The sequence below is a fragment of the Anolis sagrei genome, chromosome 5 (assembly GCF_037176765.1).
Source record: "Anolis sagrei isolate rAnoSag1 chromosome 5, rAnoSag1.mat, whole genome shotgun sequence".
Lineage (NCBI taxonomy): Eukaryota > Metazoa > Chordata > Lepidosauria > Squamata > Dactyloidae > Anolis > Anolis sagrei.
In genome coordinates this window covers 194,104,471-194,115,924 of record NC_090025.1, presented here as the reverse complement: position 1 = coordinate 194,115,924, position 11,454 = coordinate 194,104,471, and the positions used below count along the sequence as shown (strand labels likewise).

Sequence of the window (11,454 nt, the reverse complement as noted above, 5' to 3'; positions counted from 1 at the left end):
TCATTATTATTATTATTTGAAACACAACAAGAGGAGTCCACAGCAAACAAGATCACTCTGCTGGCTGTTTAATTGGATCACACATCGAACATTTCCCAAGTGTCTAGGACTGTGTGATGTATTGGCAAATAATGTGTGCAGATCCCAGTAAGGTGGCCTTTTGCAGCTGGCAGATGGTAATCTTGTCAGCGCCGATTGTGTTTAAATACAGGCCAAGGTCTTGAGGCACTGCACCCAGTGTGCCCATCACCACTGGGACCACTTTTACTGATTTGTGCCAGAGTCTTTACATTTCAATCTTTAAATCCTCATATTGTGTCATCTTTTCCAGTCGTTTCTCTTCAGTCCTGCTGTCACCTGGAATTGCAACGACAATCCATACTTTGTTTTTTAACATGATTCTGAGGTCAGGAGTCTTGTGCTCCAAAACTCTGTCTGTCTGAATCCAAAAGTCCCAGAGTAGCTTGACGTGTTCATTCTCTGTAACTCTTGTGATCCCACCAGTTCTTTGTCGCAGGCAGATGGTCTTTGTGGCACAAGTTCCAATGGATCATCTGAGCAATGGTGTTGTGCCTCTGCTTGTAGTTTGCCTGCATGATCTTCTTGCAGCAGCTGAGGACGTGATCTATTGTTTCATCTGTTTCCTTGCAGAGCCTACACTTGGGATCTGTCATCGACTTCTCAATTTTGATTTTGATGGCATTATTATTATTTGGAACACAAGACTGGTACACAACAAGCAAGATAACTATGTATTGTCGGGGATGCTTGTCATAGATGCAGGCGAAACGTCAGGAGAAAATGCCTCTAAGAACATGGCCATATAGCCCGGAAAACCTACAACAACCCAAGAAAACTATGCTGGCTTTTGCTGTTGTTGTTGTTTTGAAAGGCAGTAAATTACAGGATCTGTCTTCATATACCTGTCAGCAGCTTATGATAGTGTAAATCATCGCCTTCTCCTGAGAAAAACTTATAATATCGCAAAGGATTACCACCTCACCCGCTTCATAGGAAATCTGTTACAAAACAGGAGCTTTTTTGTTGAGTTTCAGGGCCAGAGAAGCAGATGGTGAAAACAGAAGAACGGCCTGCCTCAGGGGAGTGCGCTCGCTCCATCAGTGTTTTAACATTCACACATATGATCAGTCATTGCCAGAAGGGAGAGAGAGTTTTATCTATGCTGACGACCATGCCATCACCACCCAAGCAGGAAGCTTTGAAATGGTTGAACAGAAGCTCTCTGAAGCTTTAGGTGCTCTTACTGTCTATTACAGGGAAAACCAGCTGATTCCTAATCCATCGAAAATGCTTTTCACTTTAACATAATTATGCTTTGGAATGCTAGGAGTTGTAGTTTGAGGTACATTCTTTGGTACAGAAGGTGAAGCACCTTGTTAAGCTACAACTCCCATGATCTCCCAAAATTGAGCCATGGCAACTAAAGCAGTTTCAAACTGAATTGATCCTATAGTAAAGATGCACCCGCTTTTACCCCTCCTGCTTTGGCTTCTTTTACATCTAGACTGTATAATGAATGCAGTTTGAAACCAATTAAAAGTGCCATGGTTGAGTGCTGTGGAGCTGTTGTTTGACAAGATTTTCAGCCTTCTCTTGTGCTTTGTCAAACTACAACTCTGAGGATTCCACAGCATTGAGCAAAGAGTGGTCAAACTGCATTAATTCTACATTGTGGATGCACCCTAAGACTTTACACCTGAAGTACCTCAAAAGGTGCATCTGTACTGTCAAATCAACACAGCTTGATCCCACTTTAACTTCCAGGGCTCAATGCTATGGGATCTTGGGAGTTGTAGTTCAGTGAGTCTCCATCCCTCTTGGCAGAGGAGGAAAAAGATCTTCTAAAACCACAACTTCCATGGTATCATTGTAGTTTGAGCTATGTGTAGGATTTAAGGAGTTTTAAGGATTTTAACTGTTTATTTTAAAAATACTGTTAATATTTAATTCTATTTTAAATTGTATTGGTTTGACTGTCAGCCACTTTGTGTCACCTTTTTTGAGAGAGAAAAATTGAGGTATAACTAATAATAATAATTACCATTGCATTGCAACATTCTGCTGGGTGTCAAACTGTGTTAATTCTACTGTGTAGACCAGGCATGGGCAAACTTCAGCCCTCCCTCCAGGTGTTTTGGACTTCAACTTCCACAATTCCTAACAGAAGGTATTGCCCATGCCTGATAGAGATGCAACCTGGCTCTTCTTGCATGTTTATCCCTTTCTTGCAACATGGACATTCCCTCCATGGCTTCCATCCCCACATTCTAAAAACACGTATGTTTTTGACTGGTCTTTATTGACAGACTTCCTTCCCCTCCCCTCTTTCTTTCGATTTGCAAAGCAAGTTTACTCCTTCCAGCTTTCTGTTTCTCTTTTCAAAGCTAGATTAGTCTCTCCCTCCCTCCCTTCATCTAGCTTTTCTTTTTGGAAAGCCTGCTTAGTCCCTCCCTCTTCCTTCCTTTGAAAAGGCAGTTTAGTGTCTCTTTCTTTCTTTCCTTCCAAAGGCAGTTTAGTGTCTCTTTCTTTCTCTCTCTCTTTCTTTACAAAGGCATTTTAGTGTCTTTCTTTTTTTCTTTCTTTCCAAAGGCAGTTTAGTGTCACCATCCCTCTTCCTTCCTTTTCCTTCCTTTCCAAAGGCAGTTTAGTGTCTCCATCCCTCTTCCTTCCTTCCAAAGGCAGTTTAGTGTCTCTTTCTTTCTCTCTCTTTCCAAAGGCAGTTTAGTGTCTTTCTTTCCAAAGGCAGTTTAGTGTCTCCATCCCTCTTCCTTCCTTCCAAAGGCAGTTTAGTGTCTCTTTCTTTCTCTCTCTTTCCAAAGGCAGTTTAGTGTCTTTCTTTCCAAAGGCAGTTTAGTATCTCCATCCCTCTTCCTTCCTTCCTTCCTTTCCAAAGGCAGTTTAGTGTCTCCATCCCTCTTCCTTCCTTCCAAAGGCAGTTTAGTGTCTCTTTCTTTCTCTCTCTTTCCAAAGGCAGTTTAGTGTCTTTCTTTCCAAAGGCAGTTTAGTGTCTCCATCCCTCTTCCTTCCTTCCAAAGGCAGTTTAGTGTCTCTTTCTTTCTCTCTCTTTCCAAAGGCAGTTTAGTGTCTTTCTTTCCAAAGGCAGTTTAGTATCTCCATCCCTCTTCCTTCCTTCCTTCCTTTCCAAAGGCAGTTTAGTGTCTCTCTCTCTCTCTCTCTTTCTTTCCAAAGGCAGTTTAGTGTCACCATCCCTCTTCCTTCCTTCCTAAAGGCAGTTTAGTGTCTCCATCCCTTTTTCTTTCCTTCCTTCCTTCCCTTCCTTCCTTCCAAAGGCAGTTTAGTGTCTCTTTCTTTCTCTTTCCAAAGGCAGTTTAGTGTCTTTCTTTCTTTCCAAAGGCAGTTTAGTGTCTCCATCCCTCTTCCTTCCTTCCTTCTTTCCTTCCAAAGGCAGTTTAGTGTCTCTTTCTCTCTCTTTCTTTCTTTCCAAAGGCAGTTTAGTGTCTTTCTTTCTTTCCAAAGGCAGTTTAGTGTCACCATCCCTCTTCCTTCCTTTCCAAAGGCAGTTTAGTGTCTCCATCCCTTTTTCTTTCCTTCCTTCCTTCCTTCCTTCCAAAGGCAGTTTAGTGTCTCTTTCTTTCTCTTTCCAAAGGCAGTTTAGTGTCTCTTTCTTTCTCTTTCCAAAGGCAGTTTAGTGTCTCTTTCTTTCTCTTTCCAAAGGCAGTTTAGTGTCTCTTTCTTTCTCTTTCCAAAGGCAGTTTAGTGTCTCTTTCTTTCTCTTTCCAAAGGCAGTTTAGTGTCTCTTTCTTTCTCTTTCCAAAGGCAGTTTAGTGTCTCTTTCTTTCTCTTTCCAAAGGCAGTTTAGTGTCTCTTTCTTTCTCTTTCCAAAGGCAGTTTAGTGTCTTTCTTTCTTTCCAAAGGCAGTTTAGTGTCTCCATCCCTCTTCCTTCCTTCCTTCCTTCCTTCCTTCCTTTCCAAAGGCAGTTTAGTGTCTCTCTCTCTCTCTTTCCAAAGGCAGTTTAGTGTCTTTCTTTCTTTCCTTCCAAAGGCAGTTTAGTGTCTCCATCCCTCTTTCCTTCCTTTCCAAAGGCAGTTTAGTGTCTCCAACCCTCTTTCTCTTTCTTTCTCTCTCTTTCTATCTGTCCATCCATCCATCCATCCTATGGCAGTTGGATGGATGAATTATAAAGGCAGTTTCATGTCTCCACCCCTCTTCCTTCCTTCCTTCCTTTGCAAAGGCAGTTTCATGTCCCCATCCCTCCTTCCTTCCTTCCTTCCTTCCTTCCTTCCTTCCTTCCTTCCTTCCTTCCTCTGCAAAGGCAGTTTCATGTCTCCACCCCTCTTCCTTCCTTCCTTTGCAAAGGCAGTTCCATGTCCCCATCCCTCTTTTCTTCCTTCCTTCCTTCACAAAGGCAGTTCCATGTCCCCACCCCTCTTTTCTTCCTTCCTTCCTTCCTTCCTTCGCAAAGGCAGTTTCATGTCCCCATCCCTCTTTTCTTCCTTCCTTCCTTCCATCCTTCCTTCGCAAAGGCAGTTCCATGTCCCCATCCCTCTTTTCTTCCTTCCTTTGCAAAGGCAGTTCCATGTCCCCATCCCTCTTTTCTTCCTTCCTTCCTTCTTTCCTCTGCAAAGGCAGTTTCATGTCCCCATCCCTCTTTTCTTCCTTCCTTCCTTCCTTCCTTCCTTCTTTCCTCTGCAAAGGCAGTTTCATGTCCCCATCTCTCTTTTCTTCCTTCCTTCTTTCCTCTGCAAAGGCAGTTTCATGTCCCCATCTCTCTTTTCTTCCTTCCTTCCTTCCTTCCTTCTTTCCTCTGCAAAGTCAGTTTCATGTCCCCATCCCTCTTTTCTTCCTTCCTTTGCAAAGGCAGTTCCATGTCCCCATCCCTCTTTTCTTCCTTCCTTCCTTCCTTCGCAAAGGCAGTTTCATGTCCCCATCCCTCTTTTCTTCTTTCCTTCGCAAAGGCAGTTTCATGTCTCCACCCCTCTTCCTTCCTTCCTTCCTTCCTTCCTTCGCAAAGGCAGTTTCATGTCCCCATCCCTCTTCCTTCCTTTCTTCGCAAAGGCAGTTTCATGTCCCCATCTCTCTTTTCTTCCTTCCTTCCTCTGCAAAGGCAGTTTCATGTCCCCATCCCTCTTTTCTTCCTTCCTTCTTTCCTCTGCAAAGGCAGTTTCATGTCCCCATCTCTCTTTTCTTCCTTCCTTCCTTCTTTCCTCTGCAAAGGCAGTTTCATGTCCCCATCCCTCTTTTCTTCCTTCCTTCCTTCTTTCCTCTGCAAAGGCAGTTTCATGTCCCCATCTCTCTTTTCTTCCTTCCTTCCTTCCTTCTTTCCTCTGCAAAGGCAGTTTCATGTCCCCATCTCTCTTTTCTTCCTTCCTTCTTTCCTTCTTTCCTCTGCAAAGGCAGTTTCATGTCCCCATCCCTCTTTTCTTCCTTCCTTTCTCTACAAAGGCAGTTTCATGACTCCACCCGTCTTCCTTCCTTCGCAAAGGCAGTTTCATGTCCCCATCCCTCTTTTCTTCCTTCCTTCCTCAGCAAAGGCAGTTTCATGTCTCCATCCCTTTCTTTCTCTGCAAAGGCAGTTTCATGTCCCCATCCTTCCTTTGCAAAAGCAGTTTAGTGTCGCCATCCCTCCTTCCATCATCAGTTTAGTCTGTCTTCCTCCCTTAGCCAGTTTAGTCCTTCCCTCTTTCTTTCCATTCCTGTCTTTGCAAAGCTAGTCCCTATCCCTCCCTCCCTCCATTTATCTATCATATTTGCAAATGCAGTTTAGTACCTCCCTCTTCCTTTCTTTTTTGCAAAGCCAGTTTAGTCCCTCCCTCCCTCTTCCTTCCTTCCTTGCAAAGCCCTTCCTTCCTTCCTTCTTTACTTTATTTCTCTGCAAAGGCAATTTCATGTCTCCATCCCTCTTTTCTTCCTTCCTTTGCAAAAGCAGTTTCATGTCTCCTTTCTTTCCTTCTTTCTTTGCAAAAGCAGTTTAGTGTCTCCATCCCTCCTTCCATCATCAGTTTAGTCTGTCTTCCTCCCTTAGCCAGTTTAGACCCCTTTCTTTCTTTTCCTATCTTTGCAAAGCTAGTTTAGTGTCCCTATGCCTCCCCCCTTCCATCCCTTTATCTATCATTTTTGCAAATGCAGTTTAGTCCCTCCCTCTTCCTTTCTTTTTTGCAAAGCCAGTTTAGTCCCTCCCTCTTCCTTCCTTTGCAAAGGCAGTCTCATGTCTCCTTCCTTCCTTCCTTTGCAAAAGCAGTTTAGTGTCTCCCTCCCTCCTTCCATCATCAGTTTAGTCTGTCTTCCTCCCTTAGCCAGTTCAGTCCTTCCCTCTTTCTTTCCTTTCCTGTCTTTTCAAACCAATCCCTATCCCTCTCTCCCTCCTTCCATCCCTTTATCTATCATTTTTGCAAATGCAGTTTAGTCCCTCCCTCTTCCTTTCTTTTTTGCAAAGCCAGTTTAGTCCCTCCCTCTTCCTTCCTTTGCAAAGGCAGTCTCATGTCTCCTTCCTTCCTTCCTTTGCAAAAGCAGTTTAGTGTCTCCCTCCCTCCTTCCATCATCAGTTTAGTCTGTCTTCCTCCCTTAGCCAGTTCAGTCCTTCCCTCTTTCTTTCCTTTCCTGTCTTTTCAAACCAATCCCTATCCCTCTCTCCCTCCTTCCATCCCTTTATCTATCATTTTTGCAAATGCAGTTTAGTCCCTCCCTCTTCCTTTCTGTTTTGCAAACCCAGTTTAGTCCCTCCCTCCCTCTTCCTTCCTTCCTTCCTTGCAAGTCCTTCCTTCCTTCCCTTTTTCCTTTTCCCAGTTTAGTCCCTCCCTCCCTCTTTCTTTCCACCTTTCTTGCAAAGCCCTTCCTTCCTCCTTCCTTTTTTCCTTTTCCTCCCTCCCTCCCTTCCTAAGAGTGCACCCAAATGTGCATTGCATCAGTTCCCTTTCTGCAGGAAATGCCAGACGCCTGGCCCAGCCAAGGCGGGGACTCCTTCCGGGTCAGTTTTCACTTTCTCTCTGCCTCTCTTGCCTTCGCTTTGTTTTCACTTCCAGGGCAAAAGAGGCTTCCCTCCCCCTCCCTTCCCTTCCCCCCCTTTGCAAAGAAGACTGGAGCAGCAGACATGTTTCCTAGCCTGGCCTTGGCGCATTTCTCCAGGGTCCCAGGTTGCATCCCAGGTTGAGTTGCAGTCCTTGCAAGAGAGAGATTTTTGCAAAGAATTATTTGCAATTTTTGGAGGGTTTTTTGCTTGTCTTCCCTTTGCGACATTGCAAGCTATGGGGAGACTTGGGTGAGACCTCGATTTTGGTTTAAATCTATGTTTTATGACTAGGATTTTTTAGGAATTCCATATATTTATATATCTCCTGCTCCCCTTTTTTGCATCCTTTGCAATTTCCTCTTTTTTTTTGCAACTGGGTGCATTTTTTAAAAGCAAAACTCGGGTCTATCTATCTATCTGTCAATAACTGAGACAGAATTTCCACCGGATCCGTCTCGTGTGAACCCAAAACGAAGTGAATCACTCACTTGCAAGAATCGGGTTTCCTAATTGGATCCAAAGGGAGACCCAGTTTTTTCCCCCCTGGGCCATGGGAAGGCTCCAAGGCTTGAGGACCTGGACACGTGTTGATGGTGAGTGGGAACGTGTGGACGGGAGGACACGTGTCAGGGAGGTCGGGTGGACTCCTGGGTGCATTTACACTGACCCCACTTGGGAGTGTCATGGCTCAGTGAGGTGAGAGTTGTAGTTTTGCAAGGTCCCAGTGGGCACAGGATGCCACCCGAGTGGCTTGGTTCCAGCCCAGTTTCGGTTCTTTTTCCCCCTTCTCTCCTTGGACCAGGCTGGGCTCCAGGGCCGAAGTTTGGTTTCGGTCTCTGGTTTCCCTCGCCAGGCCCTGCCTGGGTCTCCTCGGAAGTCAGGCCCAAGGAGGAAGGAAAGGGAAGGGGAAAGGGAAGCAGGATGAGGGAAGGAAGGAAGGAAGGAAGGAAAGAGCGAAAAGGGAGGGAGGAAACTTGGAGACAAACTAGGAAGGAAGGAAGGGAAGGAGGGAGAAACAAAGAGGAAAGGAAGAAAGGAAGCAAAGAAGGGAGAAACAAGGAAGGGAGGAAAGAAAGGAAGGAGGGAAAAAGAGGAAGGAAAGAGACAACCTAGGAAGGGAGGAAGGAAAGAGGGAGAGGAAGGAAGGGAGAAACAAGGAAGGAAAGGAAGAGGAAACAGGAAAGGAAGGAAGGAAAGAGACAACCTAGGAAGGGAGAGGAAGGAAGGGAGAAACAAGGAAGGAAAGGAAGGGGAAACAGGAAAGGGAGGGAGGAAGGAAAGAGACAACCTAGGAAGGGAGGAAGGAAAGAGGGAGAGGAAGGAAGGAAGGAACAAGGAAGGAAAGGAAGGGGAAACAGGAAAGGAAGGAAGGAAAGAGACAACCTAGGAAGGGAGGAAGGAAAGAGGGAGAGGAAGGAAGGAAGGGAGAAACAAGGAAGGAAAGGAAGGGGAAACAGGAAAGGGAGGAAGGAAAGAGACAACCTAGGAAGGAAAGAGGGAGAGGAAGGAAGAGAGAAACAAGGAAGGAACGGAAGGGGAAACAGGAAAGGGAGGGAGGAAGGAAAGAGACAACCTAGGAAGGGAGGAAGGAAAGAGGGAGAGGAAGGAAGGAAAGGAAGGAAGGAGACAAACTAGGAAGAAATATGAGAAAGGAAAGAAGGAAGGAAGGAAACTTGGAAGTAAGGAGACAAACTAGGAAGGAAAGGGAAGAAAGAAGAAACAAAGGAGAAAATGGAAGGAAGGAGAGAAATAAGGAAGGTAGCTAGGTAGGAAGAAACAAGGGAGGAGACGAACTAGGAAGAAACATGAGGAGGGAAAGAAAGAAGGAAAGAGAAGAAAGGAAGGAAAAAGGGAAAGGGAGGGAGGAGGGAAAAGGAGGAAGGAAACTTGGGAGGAAGGAGACAAACGAGGAAGGAAGGAAGAAGAAACAAAGGAGGGAAAGGGAGGAAGGAGAAACAAGGAAGGAAGGCGAGCAACTAGAAAAGGAGAGAAATAAGGAAGAAAGGAGACAAACTAGGAAAAACATGAGAAAGGAAGGAGAATGAAGGGAGAAACAATGGAGGGAGGAAAGAGGGAAAGGGAGGGTGGAAGGAAAGAGGAAAAGGGAGGAAGAAAACTTGGGAGGAAGGAGACAAAATAGGAAGGAAGGAAGAAGAAACAAAGGAGGGAAAGGGAGGAAGAGAGACTAGAAAGGAAGGAGACTGAAGGAGAGAAATAAGGAAAGTAGTTATAAAGGAAGGAGACAAACTAGGAAGAAACATGAGAAATGAAGGAGAAGGAAGGAAGGAGAGAAACCAGGAAAGAAGGAAGGAGATAAACTAGACAAGAAAGAAAGAAGGAAACTTAGAAAGACAGAAAGCTGTAAGGAAGGAAAAAGAAGTGGAAGGAAGGAAGAAGAGAAAAACCAAGAAGAAAAGAAGGAGATAAACTGGCAAGAATGAGGGGGAGAACTAAGAAAGTAAGGAAAGAGATGGAGGGAGGAAACTTGAAAGAAGGAAGGTTAGAAGAAAGGAGAAGCAAGAAAAGAAGGAGAGAAACTAGGAAGGAAAGGAGGGAAACTTGGAAAGACAAAATTGGAAGGAAAGAAAGGAAACTAGAAAAGAAAGAAGGAGAGGAAACTTAGAGGGAAGAAGAGAAAGTTGGAAAAAGGAAGGAAAAAGAAAAACTAGGAAGAGAAGGAGAGAAGCTGTAAAGAAAGAAGGAAGGAGAGAAGGAAGGAAGGAGAGAAAGTTGAAAGAAATGAAACAGGAGGGGAAGGAGGGAGGGAGGGAAGGAAACTAAAGAAGGAAATGAGAAACACCTGGAAGGAAGAGAAACTAGAAAGAAAGAAAGAAAGAAAGAAAGAAAGGTGAGAGTTGGAAGGAAAGAAGGAGAGGAAACTTAGAAGGAAGAAGAGAAAGTTGGAAAGAGGAAGGAAAAAGAAAAGTTAGGAAGAAGAGAAACTGTCAAGAGAGAAGGAAGGAGAGAATGTTGAAAGAAAGGAAACAGGAAGGGAAGGAAGGAGGGAGGGAGTGAGGGAAGGAAACTAAAGAAGGAAAGGAGAAAAACCTGGAAGAGAAACTAGAAAGAAAGAAAGGAGAAAGTTGGAAGGAAAAGGAGAGAAACAAGAAAGAAGGGAAATTAAAAAAAAACATAGAATGAAGGAGAGAATATTGGAAGGCTGACTTTGCATATGTAAATATTTGGCCCAAACTTCAGCAGATATTAAGAGTTTATTTTCTTTTCTTTTATCTGTATGTCTTGATGTTATTTGTATTTTCTTTTCTCTGCTCCTCCAACCAACGTCTCTGCAAAGAATGATAGAACTGGGCTGAATTCTAATGAGGGGGGGAATTTGAATTACAGTGCTTTCACTGTTAAGCCCCTTTGTCTCGCAGATTTAGACCAAACCTCCATTTGCAGCATCTCACTTTTTGCAAAGGAGGATGTGTATCACCTGGTTGCTAATTGGCTTAATTGTTTTGTGCAAGGAGGGTGGTCATCCTGCCAGAAAGATCACTGTTGCATTGCTAAACATATCCAGAATCATACATTCCATTGGGGATAATGGAACTAGCGAGTAGTCAACATGCATAAAATAAGATTGTGAGTCAACTCTGGGCAAGAATTCAGAGTAGGTTTGCCATTGCCTCCTCCTGAGGCTGAGAGAGTGTGACTTGAAGTGTTTCTGTATTCTTGATCATTGTCAAAATGGAGTGTCCACTCTATTTACTATTGTGGAAGTGGAATTATATTTCCTTTCCTATCTCTGTTGTGGCATCAACTGGCTTTGAAGTGTTGACTTCTCTATTTGGTTTTTCTGTCCCAGTTCTGTAAGTATGGTTTGCTGACACAAGGTTTGAAATTGACTTCCTTTGTTCGAATTCTACCTAAGATTAATCATGCCTTTTTGCATTATCTGGCAGAAGTGGAGAGGATTAATCAAAAGTGAAAGTGTTCTATTCTAAAGTCCTCGTCATGGTGAATGGAAAGGTGAATGTGTGGGAACCTTGATTTAACTTGTAGACAACAAGTTAAACATGAGCCAACAATGTGATGTGGCGGCAAAAAAGCCAATGGGATTTTGGCCTGCATCAGTAGGAGCATAGTGTCTAGATCCAGGGAAGTCATGCTACCCCTCTATTTTGCTTTCGTTAGAGCACACCTGAAATATTGTGTCCAATTCTGGGCACCACAATTCAAGAGAGATATTGACAAGCTGGAATGTGTCCAGAGGAGGGCGACCAAAAGGATCAAGGGTCTGGAGAACAAGCCCTATGAGGAGCGGCTTAAGGAGCTGGGCATGTTTAGCCTGAAGAAGAGAAGGCTGAGAGGAGATATGATAGCCATGTGAGAGGAAGTCAGAGGGAGGAGGGAGCAAGCTTGTTTTCTGCTTCCCTGGAGACTAGGACGCAATGGAAGAATGGCTTCAAACTACAAGAGAGGAGATTCCATCTGAACATGAGGAAGAACTTCCTGACTGTGA

The 11,454-nt window shown here is 44.2% G+C and overlaps 1 protein-coding gene across 2 annotated transcripts in view; it reads left to right on the top strand.

Moving 5' to 3' along the window:
• The first annotated feature begins 6,842 nt into the window (after window positions 1–6,842).
• Window positions 6,843–11,454, top strand: part of TASOR2 (transcription activation suppressor family member 2) — an 82,248-nt gene continuing 77,636 nt past the window's right edge. For both annotated transcript variants that reach the window (XM_067469351.1, XM_067469350.1), the window contains exon 1: window positions 6,843–7,582. The gene's annotated coding sequence lies outside the window, so the exon portion shown is untranslated. The remainder of the gene's footprint in view (window positions 7,583–11,454) is intronic.